Below are 14,402 nucleotides of genomic sequence, written 5' to 3'. Positions count from 1 at the left end.
TCAAGGGAGAAAACAGACCCCCAAAACAAGGTAGTAAAACACACAGGGAGGAAGAGACAAACAGGAGCTGGAGGAAGTGGAAGAGAGGAGGAGAAGAGGACCTAAGGCAGAGAAAGAACTGTAGGTTTCCCTTGGATTAAAGACTCTTCAAAGCTGCATGGAAAGGAGGGATATTCCAAGTTTTTGTTCTTTTACATCCTAATCTAGATGTATGACGAACTCATTGTACATTACATTCCAAAGCTATGAGTACATTTCAAAATTATATGCCTTTCATTTTATTTTTAGGTATACAGTAAGTCCCTACTTAATGTTGTAGATAGGTTCTTGGAAACCACAACTAAATGAAAGGAGTACAGCAGGTTCTCCAAAGTTGTTTCAATCAACCTCATTTCCTTATGACATTGATGAGGAAAAAAAAATTGGTTTCATTATACATTGTTTCACTTTAAGTAGTATGTTTCCAAGAACCTATCAAAGACATTAAGGACTTAACTATTCACTGATGTGTTCTACAGAGAAGTAAATAATCAGAAAGTACTTAAACATTCTTGGTTAAATGTCAGTATAATACTTTAATAATACAGTGGTTAAGAGAGCAAATGAGCCAGGCATGGTGGCTGACACCTGTAATCCCAGCACTTCGGGAGACTGACACAGGCGGATCACCTGAAGTCAGGAGTTCAAGACCAGCCTGGACAACATGGCGAAACCTCGTCTCTACTAAAAATACAAAAATTAGCTGGACACAGTGGCATACACCTGTAGTCCTAGCTACTCAGGAGGCTGAGGCAGGAGAATCGCTTGAACCCAGGAGGCCGAGGTAGCAGTGAGCTGAGATTGTGCCACTGTACTCCAGCCTCGGTGATAGAGCAAGACTTCATCTCAAAAAAAAAAAAAAAAAAAAAAAAAAAGAGACCAAACTTGAGCTACATTGCCTGACTTCTAATCCTAGCTCCACCATTTATTTACTAGCTGTGTTATCACGCAAGTCACTTGATCTCTCTGTGCTTTCTTATCTATAAAATGGGAATAATTCCTATATAAAGAAGCTGCTGTGGGTGGGGATCACATAATACATAAAAAATGTATAGAACATGGTTGAGCAAAGGAAGCACTCAATTAGCTATTGCCAAGAAAGGTCAGTAATAGCCCATTGGCTTTTTTTTTAAAAATCAATGAAATGCTTCCTAGTTTTTTAAAAATTAAATCCCTGATTACTATTTATGGTTAATCTAATCAATTATGACCATTTTGAAAAATCTCCAAATAACCCTAGTCTAAATAATTATCATCATAAAGGAACTCATCTCAAATTATAACTATAAAATCTAATGTAAAATAACTATATGTCAACGAAAATAGTCTTTAAAATTGGTCAACTGGATTGTTCATTATTCATCATGAAAACAAGTAATTATCTAAGAAATTTACTAATTTAAGTTCCTCCATGAAAACCAATAGAATTTCAAGAGGATAAAACACCATTTTCAGTTACAGATAAAGTATGAAAGATTAAAACAATCCAGTCATTTCTACAAAGCATTCACCACAAAACATACGATAACATTAGCTTCCAAGTGAGCCGTTGTGTAAGTCTAGATCAGAAAGTCTTAGCCTTTGCACTAGTAACATTTTAGGAAATGTAAGTTTTGGAGGGGAAGGCTGTCCTCTGTGCGGAAGCTGAGCAGCACCCCTGCCTCTACCCATTAGATTTCAGCAGTACCTACCTCCCCAACTCTCACTCTCCATGTGACAACCAAATGTGTCCCTAGACATTGTCAAATGACAACTGCTCTTCCTGAGAAAACTTCTTTTATTTATAACAAAGTAGCATTATAATAGCAACCAACTTTCTCCCATCCCTCTCCCTTTTGCCATTTTTTGAAAACTTCACAAAAAGATGGATTATATTCCCCAAATGCATTTTAGTATCTTGATTATCCTTGCAAATGATATTGCTGCTGGCATCTATTTTACACTTACCTGATTCTCTACAGAACCCATAAGAATGTAATTCATTTCTGAATAATGTATGTATACATTTTAACTGTGATTCATTTTAAATTTGTCCTTTCATTAGGATTAAAAATTTTAATATCTTAAACCAGACACATTATGTTGCCAATCACTAGCACAGTACTTCAATCAATGCACGCTAATACTTCTCAGCATGTGATATCTACTAAGCCTCTAATAAGCATTTAGCATGCATTATATAATTTAGTCCTAACAATAACCTGAAGACGTATTATCTCTACTTTTTCAGGTGAGGAAACTGAAGCTAAGAAAGAATAGCATGCCTAAGTTATGAACATGACTTCACAGTAATAGGAAGTGATAGAACCAGGACTGGGTTGCATGCTTCCAAAGGCAGTGTTTATATTCTCTAGCTGGGCATGGTGGCTCACTACTGTAATCCCAGCACTTTGAGATGGACGGATGGATGGATGGATGGATGGATGGATGGATGGATGGATGGATGGAGAGACAGAGAGACAGACAGACAGATAAAAATTTAAAAATTCACAAGACCAGAATGATTCTAAGAACCACCATTTCAAAAACTAATAATGGACTTCTTATTTTTTGAGATCATACTGCTTTCCTCATTGAATAATTTTCAATATGTAATTTTTAGTGTATGTAACTTTTCCAAATATATCCCTTTTCACACTATTTATACCCTCTCACTTCAGAGCAAGCACAGCACTTATTTGAATTTCAATAGTGGCCTTTGTGATAGGAGAATCTGTAGTTGGACTTGAGATTTTGTGAAAAAAATGGAGTTGAAAACATAAGATCTTGATGATCAAACCAATAAAAGCAATGACAACTCTACTTTTACTGTCTCTTAACTTAAAGAAAATGGCAAGAATAGATAAGGAGACTATTCATGCCAATTTATGTATCTAAAATTGATTATAATGAGTACTGTACATTTAATTTCTATTGAGCTTTGATTCTAAGATAATAATGACATATTTCTGACAATGGCCAGACTCAAATAGAAAATAGAGGGGGAAAGAAAGGAAGGAAGGAAACACTCAACTTTCCTCAGTTTTCCCGATTCCACTACTGCAAGGCCCTAGAGGCTCCTTAGGACACTAGAGCAAGTTAGAGTTCGTGCTGCTCTCCCCTAATTCACTAAAGAAGTGAATTAAGATTTGGCATTACGGGTTAAAAAAAAAAAAAAGAAATTCGGAAATAGATGTATACCCACTAAAGGGATGGTAACAACACTAGCCTCATAAAGATTAAAATAAATTATTTATAAATTAAATGAAAAATTTAAATATTTAAAATGATTAAATAAAAAATTTCAAAACAACTAGCACAGTGCCAGGCACATAAGTGCAGAGTAAACGTGTTCATTGCTTTTGTTTGTTTTTGAAAGGAAACGCTAGTAGAAAAACTTTTAAAACACAGATGGGAGTATCTGTGGCTCTTCCTCAAATACTGTGCTCTCCTCTTTCTATACCTATTCTTTCAAAATCACCTTGATATCAGGTTGTGCTCAGAGAATGCAAGCCTTTCTTACAATCTCCATTTCTACCTCACAAGTCTTGATTCAAACAAAACAGCAGCAGGGGGGAAAAAAGAAAAGAAAGAGAAAACATCCCCTCTTCTCTTCAATGCTTTGTTTCTTTTTTCTAAGCATGTGACAGTTTGATGTAGAATAGTGACATTGTTTCCTAGAAATAAAATTCTCAAAATTAACAAAGAGGTATTAAAAATATATCCAAATTTACTCCATTTTGAGTTAGAAGAACTCACATTTGGAAAATTATCACGGTGCATGTTTCATTTCCAGGACTGACATTTGAAAGCAGTGCCTGGGGACCTTTGGCACAACATCCAGCACAGGGTAATTTTAAGTAACAGTGCTATATGAATGAACTAATATTTTCCTTTATCTAAGCAGCAATTAAATCTATTAACCATACTTAGTAAATACTTTGCAAAGGGCCTACTGTATGCCAGGTACTGTTGCCTTGTACAGGGATCTAACAGTGAACAGGAAATACATGGCCTCTGTTCTCACCAAGTTTACAGCACAGTAGGGACAAGACAAATAAAAGGGCCTATATAATTTAGTATCACAAAGTGAAAAATCCAACAGAAGATATTAAATGGATGGATGGCAGCACACAGAAGGGGCAACAACTAATGCAGGATTGGCATCAGGGAAGTAGTCAGAAAAGAAGTGATAGATGTGACAGAGCCTGAAGAATGAATGAAGTTAGCCAAAGAATTAGAGAAAGGGAAGGTAAAGGGCTTCAGGCAAATGTAAAAAAAAAAAGAAAACTTAAGAAAGCATGCCACATTTGAGGAAGTTTGAGAAATTCATTAGAGTATGACTGAAGCTTAGCACATTTAAGGGACAGTAGGGGAGACTGGGAGATAGAAGAAGCATGGGTAGAGGGAGTGCTAAGAGCTGAGGGTGGATATGTTAGCAGGGACCAACTGACCATGACCTGGTCAAACGGACTTTGTGAACTGTATTTTAGACTAAAGGCAACTGAAGGCATTTAAGGACTTTAAGCAAGGAAGTAAAGGAATCAGCATTTAGAATAATTAATGTACCTGTGGCATGGAAAATGGATAGAGAAATAATTCAGTCTATTGAAATAAATAAGCTTAATTTATCTCTTCTTGTAACTTTAATCCTTCCTCCTCTAGTGGTACCTTACTATGGGCAATTAAAAATGTTTATATCTCTCTCATTTAAAAAAACAACAAACCCACCCACTCCCTTAACAGAATATCACCCTGCAGTTACCATTCTATCTCTTAACTTATGGTACCTTTCTTGAAAGTGAACTGCATGACTTTCTCCAAATAACTCCAAATAACTCTGCATGGCTTATTCCTCACTTTCCTCAGAAATCTACTCTAATATTACCCTAAAATGGGGCTCTCTGAGCACTTTACATAAAATAGCACCACCTTCCACACCTGTGGCATTCCCTACCCCTTATCATCAGACACTATGGACAAGGCACTAAGTACCTGATGTGATTTCTATCATTAACAGTAATGATATGGATGAAGAAAGCGAGGCTTAAAAGCTAACTTGCCAAAGGTCACAACATTTGCTAAATGCTAAAGCCAGAACTCAGATTTAGGTAACTTTATGGCTGGCATCACAAAATTGAAGGAGGACAAAGACAACAGCTTCTATTTTACTTTCTCTTTGAAAAGAAGACAAGGTCATCTGTTAAGAATAAGAGGAAGGTATGATACAGGAAATCTGAAGAGAATAAAGGATGTCTAAAATAGCCCCATGAAAAATGGAAGAGAGAATGGATTAGGAAGTATTAAAGGACTACCAGGCAAAATTAAGGACGTAGTTGAAATCAGAAAATACGGATTTACAAAGACAATGACCAGTGTCATTTTTCATCAGGACCAAAGATGAAGGGGCAAATAAAGCATATAGTGATTCTCAACACAGGAGGGCTGGGGTGAACAATTTTCTCCCCTTGGGACATTTAACAATGTCTGGAAACAATTCTGTTTGTCACAATCTGCAGGAAAGGAGTTGCTACTGGCATCCAGTGGATTGAGGCTAGGATGCTGCTAAACATCCTATAATGCCAAGGACAGCACTCTACAACGAAGAATTATTTGGATCCAAAATGTCAATAGTGCTGATGCTGAGAAACCCTGACTGATTCAGGTTGGCAGATTTCCTAGGCACATCAATGGGAAAACAAAGAGACAAGAAAGTTAAAAGACGCTGATCAGAGTTAAGGAGATAGACCATGAATGTGGGTAAGGCAAAAATTTAATATGTGAGAGGCCTGACAGATCAATGAAGGGGACAAAGTGGCCTCTGTGTTTGAAATGTTCAAATGGCTGACATGTCATCAATGAGTGATCACTCTTAGGACATAACTACATCCATCCACTTTGCAGTTTTCAACTAGAGTGACACAGAAGAAACTACCATTTACTGTGAAGTTGTATGAACCAATCAGGATGCCAGTATCATTCACATTTGTTATTTCATTTATTCCTCATGTAATACTTATAAGAAAGGTATATTATTCCAATTTCATAAATGAAGACATTTCGACACAGAGGTGAAAGTTAAGTGTATATGGTCATACAATGTGGATGACAGAGCTGGGATTCACTCCAGAATGAGTGAATCTCCAAATTCACTCTTTTTGAACCAAAACGTAGGAGCCATGACTTAACAAAAAAATGGGGTGGGAGAAGAGACTGGCCCATATGTTTACAGACATCTGTTTGCACACAAAGTACACATGGCCTCAGTACTTTATAGTCACAGCATAGATTTATGTATCCAAATACCTCTTTACTTCAAAGGAAGGCCCTCCTAATACGTGCCCTTATTTCAAACAAAGTGGTGATCCATCAGACCAGAAGACTTTATCCATGTGGAGCCTCCCTAGGACTGGGAAAATAGCATTTGTAAATATTTTTAAAATATCAATGTTCTTTTTTTTTTTTTTTTTTTGCAGAACACTTAAAATATTTATTTTATATTTCATATTAAATATTCCATTTATATCAGAAAAGTTCATAAGTCCCAGTAAATACCCCTGCAATTAAAACATTTAACTGAAGAAAAGGGCTACATTTTGGCTGCTGAAATTTAAAGTTGCTTAATTTTTTTTTTTAATTTATTTATTATTATTATACTTTAAGTTCTAGGGTACATGTGCATAACGTGCAGGTTTGTTACATATGTATATTTGTGCCATGTTGGTGTGCTGCACCCATCAACTCGTCAGCACCCATCAACTCGTCATTTACATCAGGTATAACTCCCAATGCAATCCCTCCCCCCTCCCCCCTCCCCATGATAGGCCCCGGTGTGTGATGTTCCCCTTCCCGAGTCCAAGTGATCTCATTGTTCAGTTCCCACCTATGAGTGAGAACATGCGGTGTTTGGTTTTCTGTTCTTGTGATAGTTTGCTAAGAATGATGGTTTCTAGCTGCATCCATGTCCCTACAAAGGACACAAACTCATCCTTTTTTATTCACAATAGCAAAGACTTGGAATCAACCCAAATGTCCATCGGTGACAGATTGGATTAAGAAAATGTGGCACATATACACCATGGAATACTATGCAGCCATAAAAAAAAAAATCAATGTTCTAAAGCTACTTTCTTAGATTAAGACCAATGTGGGAAATAAATATGGTGCTTCTTTTTCTTAGGTAAAATATAAAACATACATTAAAGAAAAAGAAAAAGCAACAAGGTTTTCCAAATATTTCTTGAAAAACCAGTAAGCCCAGGTTCTTTTCAAAATGAGTTGAAAATGAATGCTAAAAAAAAAAAAAAATCCTGTACTATATTTACAGACAACACTACGGACACTACAGTAGGGACATGTTCTCAGCACTGATTGTATCCACTTAATTGAAAAGACAGCAATAAAGAGAAAATAAAAATAGTGTTTTATACGACTTATATACGAGTAAGCTGAGATTAACACTATCCTTCCCATTCTCTGGCAACTGAAGATATATTATAGTATGGCATAAAATAGTCTAACTTTGCTAAGGGAAGTTGATAACGTGCAGGGGGTGTCTGAAGGGAGCTTAAGAGTGTTGGTAATGTGCTTTTCTTATTCTGGGTGCTGTTTACATGAGTGTGTTCAGTTTTTAAAAATTCACTGAGATATATCCTTATCACAGTCATGTGTCACATGACATTTTTTGGTCAATGACAGATGGCATATACGAAGATCGTCCCATAAGATTATACTGGAGGTGAAAAATTCCTATTACCTCATGATGTCGTAGCTGGCATTACATCCTAGCACAACACATTACTCATATGTTTGTGGTGATGCGGGGTAAACAAACCTACTGTGTTGCTAGTCATTTAAAAAGTAAAAAATGTGGCCAGGCGCAGTGGCTCACGCTTGTAATCCCAGCACTTCAGGAGGCTGAGGCAGGCAGATCACTTGAGGTCAGGAGTTTCAGACCTGCCTGGCCAACATGGCTAAACTCCGTCTCTACTAAAAGTAAAAAAATTAGCTGGGCGTGGTGGTGGGCACCTGTAATCCCAGCTACTCAGGAGGCTAAGACAGGAGAATCATTTGAACCCGGGAGGCAGAGGTTGCAGTGAGCCGAGATCACACTACTGCACTCCAGCCTGGGAAACAAGAGTGAGATTCTGTCTCAAAAAACATAAAAATAAAAAACGTGAGTATAAGCTACAGCAGCAGGAGTCATGGCAGGGCAAGTGTTTACAAAGCTTCTTCCACTCTTTCACCAAGTACTGGCTGAAAGGAGTGGAGCTGAAACTGTAACTAAAGGACGCATTATGCTTTCAGAAAAATCTCAAGGAAAAGTACTTCAAGCAAGAGAAGTAACTGTTGGATGGGGGTCTAAAAGGTATGAGTGGAGAGATTCAACACTAGGATTACAGGCATCACTATCACACCTAGCTAATTTTTGTATTTTTAATAGAGAGAGGATTTCACCATATTGGTCAGGCTGGTCTTGAACTTCTAACCTCAAGTGATCTACCCATCTCAGCCTCCCAAAGTGTTGGGATTGTAGGCATGAGCCACCGGGCCTGGCCCACTTTTCCACGTTCTATACCAGGGGTCCCCAACCCCTGGACCATGAACCAGTACCAGTCCATGACTTGTTAGGAACCAGGCTGCACAGCAGGAGGTGAGCTGCCTGTGAGGGGGCATTACCCAGCCTGAGCTCTGCCTCCTGTCAAATCAGCAGCCGCATTAGATTCTCATAGGAGGACAAACCCTACTGTGAACTGAGCAAGCAAAGGGTCTAGGTTACATGCTCCTTATGAGAATCTAATGCCTGATGATCTGGAGTGGAACAGTTTCATCCCAAAACTATTCACCTACCCCAGTCCCTGGAAAAATTGTCTTCCATGAAACTGGCCCCTGGTGCCAAAAAGGCTGGGGACCACTGTTCTACACCTCAGATGTACAAGCTGTCTCCAACCTGAGCCTTGCACATGCTGCTTCCTTTATGGGAATGTACTTTCCCAGGCTCTTGACCTACTGGGCTCATTCTCAATTTTTAGGCCTCAGCTAAACTGCCGCGTCTTCATAAAGCCCTTCATGGACACCCTCACAGAAAGTGACTCCTCAGTTATTCTTTATTTCTTGTCCCTCTATTTATTTCCTTCACAGCACTTAGCACAATCTGTAATTAATTATTTTTTGAGACAGTCTCGCTCTGTTGCCAGGCTGGAGTGCAGTGGCACAATCTTGGCTCCCTGCAACTCTGCCTCCAGGGTTCAAGTGATTCTTCTGCCTCAGCCTGACAAGTAGCTGGGACTACAGGTACGCACCACCACGCGCCCAGCTAATTTTTGTATTTTTAATAGAGACGTGGTTTCACCATGTTGTTCAGGCTGATCTCAATCTCTTGACCTCATGATCCACCCACCTCAGCTTCCCAAAGTGCTGGGATTACAGGTGTGAGCCACCATGCCCGGCCTAATTATTTATTTGCTTGCTTATCATCTGTCTTGTTCACAAGAGTGAATGAAAGCTTCTTGAGGGCAGGGACTCAAGAAGGGCAGAGACTTTGTTTTCTTTAATCACCAACTTCCAATATAAGCACTCAATAAACATCTGTTGAATGCATGAATAAATAAAAGAGGCATTAATAACAATAGTGATGACAAAAATAACAGTTAACATTTACTGAGCACTTACCATGTACCAGGCACACTAATGAGCAATCTATAGGTAGATCACTTAATCCATGCAACAACTCTATGCGCTAAGTACTAGTTTACTAACCTTAGAAATAAGCAAACTGAGATGACAAATTGTTGTATCTTGCCCTGTGGTCACACAATTTAGTGTGTGGGCAAGACAATCAAGGTAGTCTCTTCAAGGTGGCCTAAACGTTAGCAAAGAATGAAGATGGCAGATGGAGAAAACAGAGATAGTTATTTTCCTTAACTTTTCTGCTTCCAACTTTTCTATTACCTCCTTCATCTCATTTTACTACTATAACTTTTCTTTTTATCACCCCCCTCTCCCAATTATTTTTAACTACTGACTCTTTTCTCCTTGCCACTTTATCTGATTCAAAATAATTTCATGGGGTGTTTTAATATTTACATGCAATATTTTAATATAAAACAATTAGTATTCAATAAGATATTACATAAAGACCCACAATTTTATTTTATAGTAAGATGGAATCTGCACCAATAACTCTCGATCCCCCTTCCTTTCTTGCATAGTGACTCGCGTAAAGCAGTCAGCTTACTTGTGGACTGTTTTAATAAAAAGAAAATGAAGAAAAGGAAAATCTTCCTCCTCTTTCCTTTCTATCTCCTAAGAAGGTAGATAAGAGTATAAAATACTACCCAAGCCTATCTTTAAGAGCCCTTCTTCATTGTGTCTGAAAATCTGCTTTGGAGCATGAAATTTTAACTATGCCTTGGTATTGCTCAATTTCATACTGTTACAACACAATCCCTCCTAGTTCTTCCCATAACAGCTTATAGCTACAACCCCCCTCCAGGGAAAAAGCAGGTTTGGGCTCCTCACTCTTTCCAGACAAACAAGGCAACTTTCAGAGAGCTTTCTAAGCAGTTGAATCAGATAGCTGCTACAACACTTCTAGTGGAGTCCCAAGAGGAAATTCTCTTGCCAACTTCAGAAACAGCTATTTGTCAGCACAAAAGAGAATGTATTCTAAACTAAAAGGGGCAGAGCGAGGGGAATGCAACCTAGCAGAAATTCCTTTTCCTTACAGAGAAACTTTTCCTTTAAACCCTTTAAACAATGTATAGAGTAAATTATAACTTTTTCTTTCTTCTTTCTCTCTCTCTCTCTCGAGACAGGGTCTCACTTTGTCACCCAGGATGGAAGTAAAGCGTGATCTCGGCTCACTCCACCCTCGACCTCCTGGGCTCAAGCGATCCTCCTACCTCAGCCCTGGAAGTAGCTGAGACTACAGGTCCATGCTACCACGCTCAGATAATTTTTTGTATTTTTTGTAGAGACAGGGTTTCACCATGTTGCCCAAGCTGGCCATTTTTCTTTCAAAGTTAAGCTGAAACTCCAAATAAAAAGATTCCTTCTGATATGAACAAAGTTTGATGAAATTAATCATGGGAACAAAAACTTTAATCTACAATAAAGATTTAAAAGATTATAAAGAAATGGCCAGGTGCAGTGACTCATGCCTGTAATCCCAGCACTTTGGGAGGCCGAGGCTGGTGGATCACTTAAGGTCAGGGGTTCAAGACCAGCCTGGCCAACATGACAAAACCCTGTCTCTAATAAAAACACAAAAATTAGCGGGGCGTGGTGGCGTGGGCCTGTAGTCCCAGCTACTCAGGAACCTGAGGCACGAGAATCACCTGAACCCAGAAGACAGAGGTGGCAGTAAGCCGAGATTGTGAACACTGCACTCCAGCCTGGCTGACAGAGTGAGACTCTGTCTGAAAACAATATAAAATAAAATAAAATAAAATAAAATAAAATAAAATAAAAACACAAGATTATTTTTAAAAAGCACACTAATAAATAAAAATAATCACTAAAAATACAAGAAAAAGGGAAAAGAAAACAAATTATACTTTTTAATATGCCAATCTCAAAGTGGCAAGTTCAAAGTGTGGATGCAGGTCAAAGCAACTGAACATAATTCAGACAAATAACCCACTATAGTTTTGTCTGAATAACCCCAACATGAACTTAAAAGTCTTCACTCTTAGCTGTGAGATACTAACTAAAATACGAGTCTAGGTAACTGTCACATGTATCTTCAAGGTAAGTGTCAGGTGAAAGTGTTAGCCTAAGGAGGAGAAATAGAAGGATAATTTTCAATTGCCTGCATTTCTTTATTTCTTTCCATTTCTCTCCTTTATGTTAACCTTTCCATTATCATCTTTTTTCAACACCATTCAAAATTCAAGCAAAATCTCTGAGTACAGAGACTTAACAAAATAATGTATTTATAGTAGAAAGATACTCTTAAAATCTAAATCAACATATATGTAAGAATCACAGGCTATTTTTAAATAGATGGAACAAAACTCCTGCTTTTTGTTTGTTTGTTTTGAGACGGAGTTTCACTCTTGTTGCCCAGGCTGGAGTGCAGTGGCATATCTAGGCTCACTGCAACCTCTGACTGCTTGGTTCAAGCGATTCTCCTGCCTCCGCCTCATGACTCCTGCCTCCGCCTCATGACTCCTGCCTCCGCCTCATGACTCCTGCCTCCGCCTCAAGAGTAGCTGTGATTATAGGCGTCAGCCACCACGCCCTGCTAATTTTTGTATTTTTAACAGAGATGGAGTTTCGCCATGTTGGCCAGGCTGGTCTCAAACTTCCGACCTCAGGTGAATCACCTGACTTGGCCTCCCAAAGTGCTGGGATTACAGGCGTGAGCCACTGCCCCCAGCCTAATTCAAATTTTTATAATAAAAATTTTAAATCTGTTAATTACAGGTGTGAGCCACCACACCCGGCTAACTCCTAATTTTTGAAAGTACATATCATTAAATAATAAATTCAACAGCACCTTAAACAGAAGCATAAATGTTCTCTTTTTGAACATAATTTAGGGACCAGCCATTTTCACAGACCAGATGAGTGGCCACTTTACAAACGGAGGTAATAAACTCATATAAAGTTAGAAAAGAACTGGGAAAATAACAAAGCTCTCAAATAACTCTAAGGATGTTTTCTTTCCAATCCAGATCTCTGATCACATTTTTAAAAAGAAGGAAAAAAAAAAAAAAGAGAGAGTAATCATGGAGTCTTTTCTTCCTGTACCTGGCAGGAAGTAGGGTATATGATTTCTATGTAGCCCAACTCAGAATACTTTTCAAAGTTTAGCAAGTTGGGCCTGGTGGCTCATGCCTGTAATCCCAGCACTTTGAAAGGCCAACGTGGGCGGATCACCTGGGGTTGGGAGTTCAAGACCAGCCTGACCAACACGGAGAAACCCCGTTTCTACTAAAAATACAAAAGTTAGCCGGGCAAGATACTTGGGAGGCTGAGGCAGGACAATCACTTGAACCCAGAAGGTGGAGGTTGTGGTGAGCTGAGACTGTGCCACTGCACTCCAGCCTGGGCAACAAAAATGAAACCCCATCTCAAAAAAAAAAAAAAAAAGTTTGAAAAAGTTATTAATCTATAGCAAAGAGTTATAAAGTTTCATTATTAAGTAAGTTCCTAGGTTCAAAAAGTGCTACAAATAATTTAAGTTAAAAATGTCATCACATTCTGTATATTAGAAAGCAAAGATATTTAAATTAACTTCTTTTTATATTATGGGAAGAAATTAGAATGTGGTAATAAATAAGTAAAAAACTATATTTTTAAGATTTCACTAGCCTATCATGAGTAAAAGAGGTTATTGTCATAACCTCCTTTGATTGTGATTTGGCAGTATCCATAAGAAAAATTTAATGCAGATATACTCTTTAAGCAATTTCCCTTTTAGAAATCTTGTCCTATCAAAATACATGGACAAATGCACAAAAGTACACACATAGTAATATTCCTTGCAGTATTGTTATTGTATTATTACCAACAGAGAAAAACCTAAAGAGAATCAAAATGTACGCTAACAAATATCATAAATTTATTGATGAGGAAACTGAGGCTCACACTGGTCAGGTCTCTAGTACAGAGACAAAGGCATACCACAGTATGATCTGAATAGGCTCCTCTCAAAAGTACCTTCACCTTATTCCTCAAAGCTGAGGTCAAGTACCTTGAAGAAGCCCTCCTCGATGCCCCACTTCCCTCTGTATGTTAAAAGACTCTCCTATAAGCTTCCATACCAAAAGTCAAACAATTAAGTATTTATAATGCTGTACTTTAATTAACAAAGACAGGGACTATGTTTTACATCTATTCCTCCAAGTGCTAAGCACAGTGTTAGTGCATTTTTTTTTTTTTAACTTCTTTCTTCATTGAAAAGCTGAGCAACAATGCATGCCTCGGGCACACAGAATGTGGTCTCTACACACCATTTCTCACTCAAAGGAACCAATGTTCTTTGTGAAAACGGTTGATTCCAGGTCTGGGTCAGGACATTTATGAGATAATCCTGCCATACTCTCAAAAAAAAAGGAAGCTAGTAAAGACTGTTAAGGTAATGCCAAGAGGATATAGAAGCCAATCTGGAGACTTTCACTAGCCAATGTGAGTATCAATAAGGAGACTAATGAACTGAAATATCAAATATTTTTTAAACCCATGAATTCATAAAAAAAAAAGACTAAAAATAATTCATTCATCAACTTTGAAAGACTCTAAGGAAATAGTGTATTAGTTTGAAAAATGATAGGCCGCAAGTGGTGGCTCACACCTGTAATCCCAGCGTTTGAAAAATGATAGGCTGCAAGTGGTGGCTCACGCCTGTAATCCCAGCACTCTGGGAAGTCGAGGCG

At 38.2% G+C, this 14,402-nt stretch overlaps 1 protein-coding gene across 25 annotated transcripts in view; it reads right to left on the bottom strand.

The window, feature by feature from the left end:
- The window catches only part of JMJD1C (jumonji domain containing 1C), a 365,022-nt gene that overhangs the window by 324,649 nt on the left and 25,971 nt on the right, over positions 1-14,402 (bottom strand). For 2 of the 25 annotated variants that reach the window (XM_074002015.1, XM_074002017.1), the window contains one exon: positions 6,325-6,427. The exons of the other annotated variants lie outside the window; for them this stretch is intronic. The gene's annotated coding sequence lies outside the window, so the exon portion shown is untranslated. The remainder of the gene's footprint in view (positions 1-6,324; positions 6,428-14,402) is intronic. 25 annotated transcript variants of the gene reach the window in all.

The sequence above is a fragment of the Macaca fascicularis genome, chromosome 9 (assembly GCF_037993035.2).
Source record: "Macaca fascicularis isolate 582-1 chromosome 9, T2T-MFA8v1.1".
NCBI classification, from domain to species: Eukaryota; Metazoa; Chordata; class Mammalia; order Primates; family Cercopithecidae; genus Macaca; species Macaca fascicularis.
The sequence above is the reverse complement of the archived record's forward strand: the minus strand, read 5'-3'. Positions and strand labels throughout refer to the sequence as shown.